The following is a 16,340-nucleotide window of genomic DNA, read 5'->3' as shown; positions in this document are numbered from 1 at the left end:
ACAGGATCAAACAATTTATATACCTTAGATTTTTCATCATATCCGATAAATATATACTTCTTACTCCGATCTTCTAATTTTGTTATATGCTAACTTTGGTACTTGCCCATAGAACACACTACGAAACACCTTTAGATGAAAGACACTCGACTTCATTACACTCTAAATCTCTTGAAGTGTCTTCTCTCCTAGATTTGCATGTGGACATATATTTTAAACATACATTACGCTCTACACTGCCTCTGTCCAAAAAAAATTAGGCATATTCTTTCCTTTCAACATAGATCGAACCATATCAAGCATATTTTAGTTCTTTCATTCCACTACACCGTTTTTCTATCAAGAATATGGCACAGTCAAGAAATGCTTGAACCCATGTTCCTCGTAGTATTTATTGAACTCAGCAGAAGTGAACTCACCTCCTCTGTCAGATCAGACTGCTTTGATGACTTTACTTGTTTCTTTCTCCACCATCATTTTGATTATGAAGGTTTCAAACACTTCTGACTTCTTATTTAGAAATTAAACCCACATCTTCCTCGAGAAATCATAAATTAAAGAGACGAAGTATCTCTTACCACTAAATGATTATGGAGTTATTGGCCCACTCAAAGTAGTATGGATTAGTACGAGTTGCTCTTTTGCTCGGTATTCAAAACTGCTTAGGAAAGAAGTCCTCATTCGCTTCCCGATCACACATTCTTCAAATAACCTCTTTTCAAATTTAATTTTAGGTAGTACAAAAGCATCTCTTTTTTCACCAGCTCGGTCAACCTCACCAAGTGAAGATGACCGAACCGATAATATCACTTCATGGCCTCATCCTCTAAATCAAGTTGCATACATTTATCTTACACTATATTAAACCCAAGTTTGTACATGCTGTTTTTCTTCATTTCTACTTAGAAATGAGCCTCCCGAGTTTATCTTTCAATTGTAGTTCTTGGTCTTTTATCATAGTCAAGTACCCTTTCTCCATCAACTGTCTCATATTCAGTTTGTTGCTTTTGAGATCAGGTACGTAATAAACATCTTTGAACTTACTAATTCCCCCATTTCTCTGTTGATACTTGATTGTTCCTCGACCTTTGACTGCTACTTTTGAAGCCTTGCCGAAAGAAATTAATCCGAACTCCACCTTTCAGAGTATTTTCAATAACCTCTCGTCACCACACATGTGGTTACTTGTGCCAATGTCTAAGTACCAAAACGAGTTATCAAAAAAGCTCGGTTTCTAGATTTTTTGTCACCAGAAAAAATACTTCATCTTCTTTCTCGGAAAAGTAGTTTGTTGGTTCTTTTTTTTTCTCGGAACTACAATCTTTGGAAATATGACCCTTCCGTAGCTGTAGCATTTTATCGAGTAAGAATCCTTGGAAACATGCCCTTATTCCATAGTTATAACACTCAATATTTTTGTTTGTCTTTGTCTAGCCACCCCGAGCTTGACCTCGGCCATGCTAGTTTTGTTGGCTGACTTGCTCACTTTCTCGTCCTCCTCTTCCTCTATCATTTAGGTCTTTGCCTCTTCCTCTGTCTCTAATACTCAGAGCATAGAGCATCTTCTCCTCTTTTATTATCGCCTTCTCCTAGAGAGTCTGTTCAAGGGACTCCCCCTTCTTATTTTTCCTTCTCTACTCATGCGTTTCTAGGGACCTAACAAGTTCTTCAATGGTGAGCGTTGATAGACCATTTGATTCTTTTATTGCGCACATGATATTTTCGAAACTATATGTTAATGACCTCAGAATCTTTTTAATAACTCGGTTTGATGAAAGACTCTCACCATTCTGATTCAGCTTGTTCACCACGGTCTCAACCCAAGTAATGAACTCAGATATGCTTTCATACTCTTTCATCCTCATGTTTTCCAAACCTCCCCTTAGGGTTTAAAGTCGGACTTGCTTCACCCGTTCGTCTCATTTGTTTGCTATTTTGAGTGTATCTCATACTACTTTGGAAGATATTGCGTTGACTATCGTCTCAAAGCTAGAATCATCGACAAATCAATATAGTAGATACTGAGCCGCCCTATCTTTAGTTTGAACGACCTAGGCATTTGAATACCCATTTGTGTCCGTCGGTTGCTCATACCCAGTCTCAACCACATCCCAATTATATTGGGAGCCGAAAAAAGGCCTTCATATGCACATTCCAATTGTCATAGTTGACGCCTTTTATCAACTTTAGTAGCGGGATGCCATTGGTTAGACCTGCCATTTCTCTCCAGTTTTTACAATTAACACACACACCTCACAAAGCTCTCAATCGCTCCTTTCTCTCTCTCTCTACCAATGCACACCGCGATGTTCTCTTGTGAGGCTGGAAAGTTCTCTCACGCTCACCTAACACACAAATTCTTTAATACTAATTTTTCGGTAACAATAGGGGAAAATATTTTTTCTTATTTCATCACAAATGGATTCTTACAAGTCTGTATAGGAAAGTATTGACTCTTCATATACGTGACTCTTCAAATGCAAAAATAACATACATCTCTTAGTTATCTCACTCACCCCTTAAACTATTAATATTATTATATATATATATATTAATCATAAAAAATAAAACGTCTTAAATTAAGTTTTTCAACATTGACTCCATATTAATCAATATTTTCTCTAGATACAAACCCCTACAAAATTGTTTGTATGATCTGTAAGTGAAAATAAGAGATATTTTACAAATAGATCTCGACATAAAGGAATCAATCATTAGAATTATACATAGATTTTGTTGGGCCTTGTGGGCCCAACCCAATTAGGCACTTAATGAAATAAGCAAACCTTAAGAATGTTATTTTCTTCATCACTGCTAATAAGAGAGAGAGAGAGAGAATTATGTTAGGAGAAGAAGAAAATAGACAAGAAATGCAAAAAAAGAAGATATAGAGAGAAGAAGAAATAGAGGAAGAAGAGAAGGAGAAAGAGCAATTTTATTTCCTTTATCACCGTCAGGTTCAATTTCTTATTGTCACATATCTAGACTTGTTTGGGTTTGAATGAAATTGGTTTTTTTTATATGTATACCTCAAGTTGAAAAGAACATTTGTATCTATTTCTTATTGATATAGTGATATTTTCCAATCAATCCCGTGGTTTTTTATCCTACAAGTTGAGAGGGTTTTCATGTGAATCTATTGTTGTTTATTATTGGTTTGATCTCCTATTTTATATTTGAATGACCTATGTATTTACCCATCTCACATCGATTGATTACAATAAAAAAGTATTATTCGTTTCAAAATTTCCAATACGTGGTATTAGAGTTGTTACGTTTCTTTTTTATTAAAGAGTATTTTTGTAGGTTGATATGGAAGGTAGTAGCATAATGATAAGGTTGACAAATAATAAATGGCATATTTGGAAATCCAAAATGGAGGATATCCTTTATTGTAAGGACTTGTATAAATCCGTTGAAGGATATATTGTGAAGCCAAAAGATATGGATGGCGTTGATTGGACAAAATTGAACTGGAAAGTAATTAGCACAATTAGACAGTGGCTTGATGATAGTGTATACCACCATGTAGTAAGTGAGAAGAATGCACATGAGTTGTGGAGGAAGTTGGAGTCATTGTATAATCAGAAAATAGTAAGTAACAAAGTGTTTCTGATTATAAAGTTAGTAAATTTGAAATTCAAATAAGGTACAGGTGTTGATGAGCATTTAAATGAGTTCTAGAACTTGATTAATCAATTGTTAGTGATGGAGATGGCCTTAGAAGATGATCTACAACCCTTATTGCTCTTTGGATTATTGTCCGACAGTTGGGAGACCTTGGTTGTGAAAGTTAGTAATGCAACTTTGAATGGTGTATTTACTCTAAGTATAGTTATTAGCAGCTTGTTCAATGAGGAGACAAGAAGGATGTCAACTAATACAAATAGTGAACGACCCTAGTCATAGAGAATAGGGGAAGAGTTAAATACCGACAACAATCAAGAGGCCAATCTAAGGGAAGACAATGTTATCACTATGGTAAAGAAGGTCACATGAAGAAAAACTGTAAAGCATGGAAAAGACTATAGAATGAAGGAAAAAATTAGAAGAAAGTTGATGAGAACAGAAACACCACATCCATAGTGACTACAGATGATGTAGTGATTTTCTCTTGTGAAAAGGAACAATATATACATGTAAAAGGTCACCAAGGAGTTGAGTGATAGTTGATACATGTGATTTCTATCAAGCTACACCGAATAGAGAGTTATTCACGAGTTATAAGGCTGGAGATCTTGGTACAATGAAGATGAGTAATACTAGTCACTCGAGTATTATGTGTATTGGTGATATTTGTTTGTAGACAAAATTGGGACATTGGTTAACACTAAAAGATGTGCGGAATATTCCTGATTTGCGTCTAAAATTGATATCATGTGATGCAATGGACTAATATGGATTCAAGCATTACCTTGGTGGTGGAGAATGGAACTCGCTAAGAGATCAATGATTGAAGAAAAATGGAAGTCGTGACACTCCTTGTACCGAACCCATGTGAAGATACTCAAGAATGTATGGAATGTAGTACAAGTTGAACGTCTAGGACACATGAGTGAGAAAGGGTTGCGAATTTTGGTGAGAAAGTTACACATATCTATGCAACTACTACCCATTTGGTAAGCAACACAAAGTCTCTTTTAGTCAAAAATCATAAAGGAAACATAATGTACTGGACATGGTTTATTTTGATGTGTGTGGTCCTTTTTAGGAGGAGTCATTGGTGACAATCGATATTTTCTAACATTTATTAATGATGTATCTAGAAAGGTGTGAGTTTATTTTATGAGAATGAAAGACGAGGTATTTAATTACTTTCAAGAGTTTCATGTTATGGTAGAAAGAGAGACAAACAATAAGTTGAAATGTCTTCATTCTGATAACGGGGAGAGTATATCTCTAAGGATTTCAAAGCACATTGTGTAAAATATAGAATTCGATATGAGAAGATAGTGCCTAAAATTCCACAACACAATGGTGTGGCTAAGAGAATGAATCACACCATTGTAGAAAATGTGAGATGCATGTTGAAGATGTCAAAGTTGTCAAAACAATTTTTGGGAGAAGTATCCGCACATTTTTCTATCTCATAAACATGTCACCATTTGTTCCTTTGAAGTTTGAAATATCAGAAAGAGTATGGTCTAAGAAGAATGTTTCATGCTCACATCTAAGGGTGTTTGGATGCAAAGCATATGTGCATATTCTAAAGGAACATAGATCCAAGTTGGATGATAAAGCAATATCATGTATTTTCCTTGGATGTGGAAATGAGAAGTTTAGGTATAGATTATGGGACTCAGAAAATAAGAGACTTTTTAGGTGTATAGATCTTATGTTCTTCTAGGGTTAGAATGGGATAAATTCGGAAATCAATGAGAAGTTAGAGAAAGTTGATAAGTTCATAGAACTCATACCAATTCCTTCACATGTACAGTCAACAGTAGAAAATGAAAATAAACCTAATGAATAAGACACTGAGGAAACCTCTAACATGAATGGTAGTAATGATGATGAGATTATTTATGATGCTCCTGAGCATGGGGAGCAACTTTATCAAGAGGAGCCATAAGAGCTCCAATAAGAAGGTCTAAGGAAATCATCAACCTTTTAAAAGATACCCTTCTTTAGAGTATATCCTACTAACAAAATAAGGAGAGCCAAAAAATTTTCAGGAGGCAAAAATTCATAAAGACAAAGTTAAGTGGAAGAATACAATGAAAGATGAGATGAAGTCATTGAAAAAAATGGGCCCATATAAGCTTATGGTGCTTTTTAAGGGCCAAAAGGCATTCAGAAACAAATGGGTGTTCAAGCTAAAGAGAGATTAAAATGGAGAAATTATGAAGTACAAAGCCTGACTGGTTGTAAGGGGTATTGAATACAAACAAAGCATCAAATTTGAGGAGATTTTCTCATCAGTGGTAAATATGACTTTCATTCGTACAGTATTAGGTCTAGTAGTTAGCTTAGATCTTGAGTTTGAGCAAATTGATATAAAAATTACATTCCTTCATGGTAACTTGGAAGAAGAGATCTACATAGTGCAACTAAAGATATTTGAAGTGAAAGAAAAAATAAAACATGGTTTGCAATTTGTAAAAGAGTTTATACAGTTTGAAACAAGCTCCGAGACAATGGTACAAAAAATTTGACTATTTTATGATGAGTCATGGGTACTAGAGAACCAAGGAATATCCATGTGTTTACTTTAAAATATTTTATAATGGAAAGTTTATAATCCTTTTACTTTATGTTGATGGTAGGACATGATGCTTAGATCATACATATGTTGAAGAAGGAGATGTCCAAGACATTTGACATGAAAGACATGGGCCAAACACGTCAAATATTAGGAAAGAAGATTACTCGTGACCAAGAGACTTTGGTTGTCACAATAGAAGTACATTGAAAGGGTACTTGAGATATTAAACATGCAAGGAGAAAAGGAAGTAAGTTGTCCACTTCCTAGCCATTTGAAATTGAGCAAGATGATGTGTCCATCAACAGAGAAAGAAAATGATGAAATTTCAAGTGTGACATACTCCTCAACTGTAGAGAATTTGATGTATGCAATGGTTTGTACTAGGCCAGATATAGGGTATGCAGTCGGTGTGGTAAGTAGATTCCTCTTTAATCCAATAAAACAACATTCGAAAGTAGTAAAGTAGATTCTTAGATATCTAAGAGGCACTTCCAATCTGTGTTTGAGTTTTGGAAATGGTGAAACTATGTTAAAAGGTTACACAAATGTTGATATGGATGGAGATCTGGATCACAGAAAATCCACTTCGGCTTATGTGTTTACTTTTGTAGGTTGAGTCGTGTCATGGCAATCCAAGTTACAGAAATGTGTGGCTTTGTCAACAATAGAAGCAGAATACATTGCAATAACTGAAGCTGGTAAAGAGTTATTGTTGATGATTAGATTTCTCCTAGAGCTTGGTATTCAACAAGAAAATGCAATTGTTTTCTGTGATAGCCAGAGTTTCGTAGATTTGAGCAAGAATGCTACATATAATTCCAGAACTACGCATATTGATGTGAGATTTCATTGCTTAAGAGATGTAATAGAAAAGTAGAAGATGAACCTAAAGAAATTCCACACGGATAAGAATTTGTCAGACATGTTTACAAAGATAGTTCCAAAAGACAAACTCGACCTTTGTTGTTGGTTTGTCGCCATGAATACCAAGTGATGACTTGAAGAACAATGTGCTCTCTCCGTGGGCTAGAGGGGGAGATCGTTAGGCCTTGTCGGCAGTGGCGGACCCAGAAATATTTTCTCGGGGGGGCCAAATACCTAATAACGTAGCATTTTTTGGCTATCAAATAAATGCATTTTTTAATTAAAATTTTACTCGATAATTACATAAAAATACTAATAAGCACAATTACTAAATTATTCTTGTCCATGAGTCGGTACAAAAGAAGACAAATATCTTCATTACGTTGACTATATTAATCAATCAATTCAAGAGAATTTCCTTTATTTGATGAACTACTTGACTCATCATGTCCTCGAAAAGGTAATCCTTGCCTCAATAGAAAGCGTGTTACATCAAATATTGTCGTTAAACATGTGTGATAATTTATTTCTATATCACGACCATGTGTACGTAAAACGTTTCTCACGTTATGTCTTTGATCTTAAAATAATTCAAATTGAATTCTAGCTTCATTATGACAACTATTTGATGTTCTCATATGACGATTGAATCTTTCTAATGCTCTTTTCCAATTTTTGTACTCATCTCCTATAAATGTATCATCTACGTTTTCTCTATTTAAAGGTTTGAAAAGATAACACCCAAAACAAAATGATGCATCTTTTGATATGCTATATTCTAACCATGTATATTTGATCAGTAACATTAGACTCATTAGTAGGCTCATTAATTGATTGAGAAGACTCATGCTAGTCATATGATGTAGAAGTACAAATTCGTTTATAGAACATCTTCATTATTCTATATCCTACGTAAAATAAATGATTAAAAATAAATATGTGTCACAACCCCTAAATAAAATCTAACAAATACATTTATTTGTTGAAATAATTTAAAATTAATTTAAAATTAAGAAATATAAAATAATATTTTACCCTTATATTTATATAAATGGTTATTTTACCCTTATATTTATAAGTAATTTGTATTATTAATTATATTAAAATTAATAAAATATATATATATATATAACAAAATTATAATATAAATGTAGTTTTAAAATAAATAATAATATTATATGATTTTCATTATTTTATATATAATTCTTTATATTTTAACTTATATAAATAAATGTTATTTATATATTAACTAAAATTTATGTATTATTATAAATATTGTATTTTAGAAAAAAAAAATTGTATAAAATAAAATATTAATAATAATTACTTGTATTTTAGAAAATATTTTTTTGTATAAAATAAAATATTAATAATAATTACTTTAATAAAATTATATTTGAAATTAGAATACTATAATTATGAATTAGTTTTTATAAAAGGAATGGTTAGTTTATTATGAATAGTGTTTGTATAAAATAAGGTTATAATTAAAGAAATGTTAGAGGCAGAGTTTGATCACCTGACTTCTACTATACATTTCAGCTCAAAAACCACTGAGACAAAGCTTTATTTGTTAAACATATATATATAATATCTAAAAAGTTTTACCCTGGTTGGGGGAGGCCCGGGCCCCTTGTAGGTCCGCCACTGCTTGTCGGTCTAGCCCAATTAGGACTTAATGAAACAAGCAAACCCTGATAATGTTATTCTCTTCATCACTACTAGTTAGAGAGAAAGAATTATGTTAGGCAAAAAAGAAGTAGAAAAAGAAGATATAGAAAGAAGAAGAGAATGAAAAAAATCAATTTTCTTGCCTTTATCACCTTCAGGTTCCAATTTCTTGTTTTTCCATACGCATAATTCCAGACGAATATATCTCCATTGCATTTTCAATCAATAAATATATTAATTACCAAGATGAATTTTCAATCAATAACTAGATTAATTACCAAGATGAAAGAGATAAAATTCCTCTCAAATGATTTATACTTGTATGTATAGGGAGAGTGAGATAGAAGATAGATTTCTTAATCATGATAATAAGAAAAGACATTGTGATAACATACCTAGTTCCTCCTCTCCATTAAAGAGTCGTTCATGTAATATTCTTCTATCGCCATTAACGATTTTATATTCCATTGTTCGTCATTTTTTTCGTTGTTTAGTGATGGCGCGAACGAAACATAGGAGGAGGAGGCGACGGGTAATTGATCTGAGAAAGGGTTAAAGGGATAAAAAAATTAGTTACTTAGTTGCTATGTATTTTTCAACTAATAATATCAAATTAGAAGAGGAGTTTGGCTTTGGAATTTTCTATTGGACGGATGATTAGGTTAATGAGATTTCTAACAAAACATTCAACGAATATTATTCGTCATTAATAATAATTTCTGACGGAATCTGAATTTGTCTAAAAATATATCTTTTCCTTCATTTTTTTCTACGTTTTTTCTTATTAATTTTGTGACGGTTATTAATTTCGTCCAAATTATGTCACAAATCTTTTTTTTATTGTAGTGTATGTTTCAAATGGCACATGCCTAGAAAATAAACATAAAGTCATACATATTTGCAAGAGGGCAAAATATGACCAAAACCTAAAATCATTACAGAAGTTATTGTTTGTGAATAGAAATATCAAATTTAAATTAAGAATTATCTAAGAATTTTTCTCATATTTTTTGAGTTATACAACACAAATTATGCACACATGAAACTTGGTAAAATATAGGAATTGTACCAAATGGGTTTTAAAATGGAAATAATTTTCATAATTATTTAGCAAAATATTGAACCATTTTCTATTTTTTTAGAATTTTATAAAAAAATTTAAAGCATTTAAGAGAAGTTATTAAATAATTAAAGTTGTAAGCAAACAGAGCCCAAATGAGTTTATGCCCAGGTTTAGTTTGAGTAAGAGACACGGACTCGGTTCAGGTGAATCAGGGTCCAAAGAGACTTGGTTCTAGAGTTGTTCTAAAAAAATTTTAAAAAAGAATAGAAAGCTTGAGACTGGGCCGGTTAGAATTATACTAATTAGATCATAATTTATATGGTGAGAAATTAAAATCTGAATATAGTAGCGTACCTTAATTTGTAATCATGAATTTTTTCTTTCTTATAATAGAAAAAGTCTTTAATCTTTTTTTTCTTTAGATGGAATTAATTTTGCAATTGATGAGTATATCAATAGTTTCTCTCTCGGTTGATGGTGACGCAGATGAGAATTTTCCGTACTTCAAATGGGGACCATTACCATTATATATAACCAACATTATGTCAGTTATTATGGTTTAAATAATTCTAATTTATCCCATTCATAAAATTTGAAATATCATTTAAGATATCCTCACTTTATATTCATGACAAAATACACTCATAAGTCATAAACTTAATTTTACATTAAAATCACATTATTTTGACTTATATTAAAAATGATATTTACACAATTATTTATTATACTAGTGACCCCATAAATTTCAATAGGGTCATGAATGAAAAAAATCTAACATTCTTTCTTCTCAATTCTTGTCATAAACCCCTCTACTCTATAGTTGTAAACCTTGTACTCAAATGATCCTAAGTTCTAATTTATATTCACTTGTTCTATTTTTTTTTAAATTTAAATATTATGCCCGTTTTTATTTCTTCAAATTCACACTCCTTTAAGGTTCTAACTAATCAGGTTTTATCATCAACATCATAGGAGTGTCTAGCTACTTTCCTTTCCGGAAATGGTCAAGTGTGTTAAAATTTGATAAAAAAAAAACATTTGTTGTTCTTGGCTATGTCGCGGCATACATGATGAAGATGAAGATTATGATCGGAGGTCATAGACGGGTAGATTGCTTGCGAGCGTTGAGCTTGTGGTTCGTTAGTCTTATGTGTGTTTCGTCTTCGGGCGTTGCCTCGAGTGTCAACTGCTTTCATTTGGACTCGTTGGATCCAAGTAACCACGCGGAAGTCTCCTGTCTATTCAGGGACGGATTCAAGAATTTGAGTTGGAGTGGGCTTGAAAAAGATTTGGGGTGTGCTTAAAAAAAATAAGAAGAAAATTATGGATAAAGCGAGAGTGGAAAATGTAAGGGGGTGCTTGGTTCAAATAAAGGAACGAGAATAGGATTCTGATTCATAGATGTGTGGAATGGGAATGGGTATGATTGACAGTGTAGTGTTTGGTTAAGAGTTAACGTTTGGATTTATAAGAGAAAAGTTATAAATATAATTTTGTTATTAAAATTATGATTAATTTTTATCTTATTTTATTAAATTAAAAATATAAAATATTATTATTTTTATAACATATTTTAAATTAAAATATATAAAATATGAGAAATAATTGGGAGAGGGAATTTAAGGGAGGGAATGTTGTGGCGTTTGATTAGCCAAAAAAATAACAAAAATTTTCTCTCTTTTCTCTCTCCACTTTTAATCTTTTTTTGTGACTCATCATTCCCTCCCTCAAATTCTCTCTTCTATCACCCCTCATAAAATATTTAAGTGACATAATTTAATAAAATATAAACATCTAATATGTTTCAATTTTTTACTAATTATAAATAAATAATTATCTATTAAATATAAATAATATAAGAAAAAGACTTTTAAATATTATATACTTTAAATTAAATATAAAATTTTATTTAATAATGTATTATAAGGTATCATTTTTTAATAATAATTTTTATTAATATATTTTATATTTAACTTTTTAATATTTTTTTTATAAAATTGTTATTTTATTTTTATTTTATATTTTTATATTTTAATTTTATTATTAATATATAATATTTAAAATTAATTATATTATTATTAGTAATTGTAATTATTACTAAAATTTTATTTTAAATGATTCCTTAATATTATTTAAATAATTGAAATTATTTATTTATAAATAAATAAAATTTGTTAGTATGTTAATTATAAAATAATTTATAATATAATTATAAAAAAATATATATATATATATATATAAATGATTAGGTGAGGAAATTTGGTGAGTGAATGACTGGCATAATATTATTCGCTGAAAAAATCAAATAATTACTCTCTTTCCTCTCACTTTTACATTTTTCAACTAATAAAAATTATGTTCACCAAATTCCTTCTCTCTATCACTCCGCATATATATATATATATATATATATATATATATATATATAATATTATAAGAAAATAAGAGAGTGAAGATAATGGAAAAGTGTATAGCTACCGAATGAGATCCATTCCAGTGGAGATAATGGGAAAGTGTATCGCTACCGAATGAGATCCATTCCTCTCAATTTAGAGAGGATTGAATATCCAGGAATCAAATGAATATCCTGAAATCAAAACCAACAACCAAACATCTCATTTTATTTTATTTCTCATTTCTGAGTAAAAATGATGTCAAGTCATTCCCTCACCAAATTCTCTCTCTATTCTCCGCATATATATATATATAATATTATAAGAAAAAAAAATGTATATAATGGGAATGAGATTCATTCCTCTCAATTTAGAGAGGATTGAATGATTGCTGAGTATCCAGAATCAAATCAATATCCTGTAATCAAAACCAACAACCAAACATCTCATTTTATTCTATTTCTCATTCATGAGTACAAAAACATACTAAGCCCTTAAGTTTTTTTTTTCTTTTTAAAAAAAAAAATAGATAAAAAAATAATGTATTAAATTAAAAATAAGAAGAAAAAATTATAGATAATGTCACATTTATACCATTAAAAAAAATTGAAATTGATGTACTCTTGCCCAATAGTCCACACGAGTCCCTGCGCCTAGATTCTTCGTCAAACAACCTTGAAAAGACTTGGCTCCATTAGATTGATTTTAATCAGCTTCATGCAAACGCCATTTAACTCACTCACTTTTTTAAGAAAAAGAAATAAGTTGATCTTTCAAATATGAAAAAAAAGTCTTATAAATTTTTTTGTATTTGAATAATTAAATATGATCTTAAACAATTAATTGATATGTAAGTGAATTCATATAAAACATTATTTATTAATATATATAATTAAATTTTGTTTAATAAAATTTTCTGAAAAAAAACTTATTTTAAAACACTTATTGAGATGAAGAGTTTTGAATTAAAAATTGTATATTAATTTGTTTGATTTTTTTTTGTTGTTAAATATGTTTTGTATATGAGAAAATATTTTAAAGTATAATATATATATATATATGAGAAATGATTAGGTGAGGAAATTTAGTGAGGGAATGACGTGACATAATCTTATTCGCTGAAAAAATCAAATAATTTCTCTCTTTTCTCTTTTTCCTCCCACTTTTATATTTTCCAACCAAACCAATGAATTCCCTCACCAAATTCCCTCTCTCTATCACTCCTCATATAATATATATATATATATATATATATATATATATATATATATATATATATTCATAAATTTATTAATATTTTTTTCTCAAACACATAAAATATTTAAAGGTCTATATATTTTTTTTGCTTTTTTTCTAATGATATGTTTTCTTAATGGATTTGTAATGCTATTTTCCACTAATAAATAAATAACAACTTTTAACAAAGATAATGAAGATATAAAAAGAGTGGTTCACATTATAAGAACAAATGCCCAAGCGCTAAGAATAAAAAAAAAAAAAAATCAACGGCCTAAACATCACCCAATTTGGAATCCATAATGAATAGGACCAGCTTTTTTCATTTATTGTTTTAATTAATCAAATCAGAAAGTATAAAATCCATACAAAAAATGGAATAACAGTTATTTAAATATAAAATCTCTAAATTCAGTTATTTTATGATAAAGAAGTTTAATAAAGTGTTATTGTTTTTTTATTTGTTTGTTATTATCTATAAATATTTTTATTATATTTTTGTATAAAATTAATGACGCTCCTTGAAGACCGGTCAAGTATATCATATAATTTATTATATTAGTATAAAAATATATTATAAATAATTATATTTATATCCTAATATTAAATAAAATATATAATTATTTTTATTATATTTTATTATATTTTATGCTAGATATTAGGATAAAAGATATAATTATTTTTATTATATTTTTGTATAAAATTAATGATGATATTTTTAAATAAAATTAATGATAATTATATCTCTTATACTATTTATTTAATATTAATATAAAAGATATAATTATTTTTATTATATATTGTATAAAATTAATGATAATTATATCTCTTATCATATTTATTTTAAAGTTAGGATGAAAGATATAATTATTTTATTATATTTATGTACGAATATAATAAAATTATATAATTTATAGTTATTCAAAATATAACTTATAAAAAATAGGAGTGATAAGAAGAGAGAATTTGAAAGAGGGAATGGAGAAGGGAATGATATGTCACTATATCACTGGTTGTTAAAGAATTGTAATTCAAATGTTGTTAATAATGAAATCCTTAAATAGGGTAAAGTTCTTCTTAAATTTTAAATATATTTTATAATATTTTAATATGTTATTTTATATAACACATTCAAAATGATGTAAAATAAATGTTTACCAATTTTAAATTTTGATATTTTAACTTTAAATAGAACAAATATAAATATATATTTTTTATGACTTTTTTAATATTCATTTGGCTATTATGTTTTGTCTTTATTTTTGTTAGCATTTTTTATGATAATTTTAAATGGTTAATTATAATATTAGAAAATTAATATTATAAATTCATTCAAAATAGGATAAAATATTTATTTATGAACTATAATAATTATTCAATTATGTGATTTATTTTTCTAATTTATTATATTTTTTAATAATTTAAATGAATAGTTATTAAATATATTTTTAAACATGTGATCTTGATTATTAATTTTAAATCGAAAATATATTTTTTAAATTATAATATAATGTATCACAATTTGGTAATATATATATATATATATATATATATATATATATATATATATGAGAAATGATTAGGCGGGGGAATTTTGTGAGAAATTTGGTGAGAGAATTTTGTGAGAAATTTGGTGAGGGAATGACTTGGCATAATTTTATTCGCTGAAAAAATCAAATAATTTCTCTATTTTCTCTCTTTTCTCTTACTTTTACATTTTCCAACTAGGTGATTGCCAAGTCATCCCCTCATCAAATATAGTGCTTAATTTGTAAAATGTCTGAATTATCAAGTTGATCCGTTCATAAACTTAAAAAGGTTAAAAATAAAATTAAAAATATTATAGGTATATTTCCAACTTATAACCTAACAAAAAAAATATAATTTTTTAATTAACTAGGCTAACTTTATATTTTAAATTCAACATATTTAAAATGCAAATATGTAAAGTGATCATATTTCACACTCGAGACAAAAGTTTGAATCCTTACAAATGCAAATTAAGTAAATTATACGCGTGGATAAGAAGATGGTAATAAATAAGAGATGGTTGATTTGACGAAGGATAAGAGGCTAGTAACATTAGATTATGAGATCGATTTATATTAATGGTTGAATTTACTGAGTTATAAAATATGTTGGTACTATTGAGATAGTTGGATGCAAAAATGAGTTTAGGAGAAAAATAATATGATATGTCTATTATGTAAGAAATGACATTTTTGGTTGACCGAGAAATGAGGTAAAATTGGTGAACTAATGGAAAAAAAATTAAATGAATGTCTCCTTATCAAATTTGTTATCTTGTTTATTTTTTTTTTATGAATAACAAAAACAACGATAAATGATAGAAGTAAGGTGACCACTAGGTTGTCTCAACCATTGAAGCCCCTCATATTCATACCATATATATTATCGACGAAAAAGATGATGAAAACGATAATGATGATAGCGACGATAAAAATGTGAAAATTGTCTATTTCAACTTTATAAATGTGAAATTTATTTCTACCTACGATGCATGGCAAGTTTAATAAATAAAACTTTTTTTTTTTTTTTTGTATTTAGTATTTCATTTAACATAAGAATATGATTAGATTATATAAATAAGAGACTTCTCATTCTCTTTACTTTTTTATATTAAACTATTTTGAATCAATAATCTTTTGTCATTTTAATTCTTAATAAAATATTATTAATTTGAAAATATAAGTCATAAATTATAATTTGATAAAATTAAAGAAATATGTAATATTGTAAAATGAACTAAACAAGATTATTCATATATACAAACGAGATATTAAATAATCTTTTATATATATATATATATGAGTAATCTTACGATGTGGGTGAGGGCTAATTTAACTTCTCTTTCCTTTTTTTTCTATCTTTTTATCTATATATTTAT

This window comes from Impatiens glandulifera, unplaced genomic scaffold (genome assembly GCF_907164915.1).
Source record: "Impatiens glandulifera unplaced genomic scaffold, dImpGla2.1, whole genome shotgun sequence".
Taxonomy (NCBI): Eukaryota; Viridiplantae; Streptophyta; class Magnoliopsida; order Ericales; family Balsaminaceae; genus Impatiens; species Impatiens glandulifera.
The sequence above is the reverse complement of the archived record's forward strand: the minus strand, read 5'-3'. Positions refer to the sequence as shown.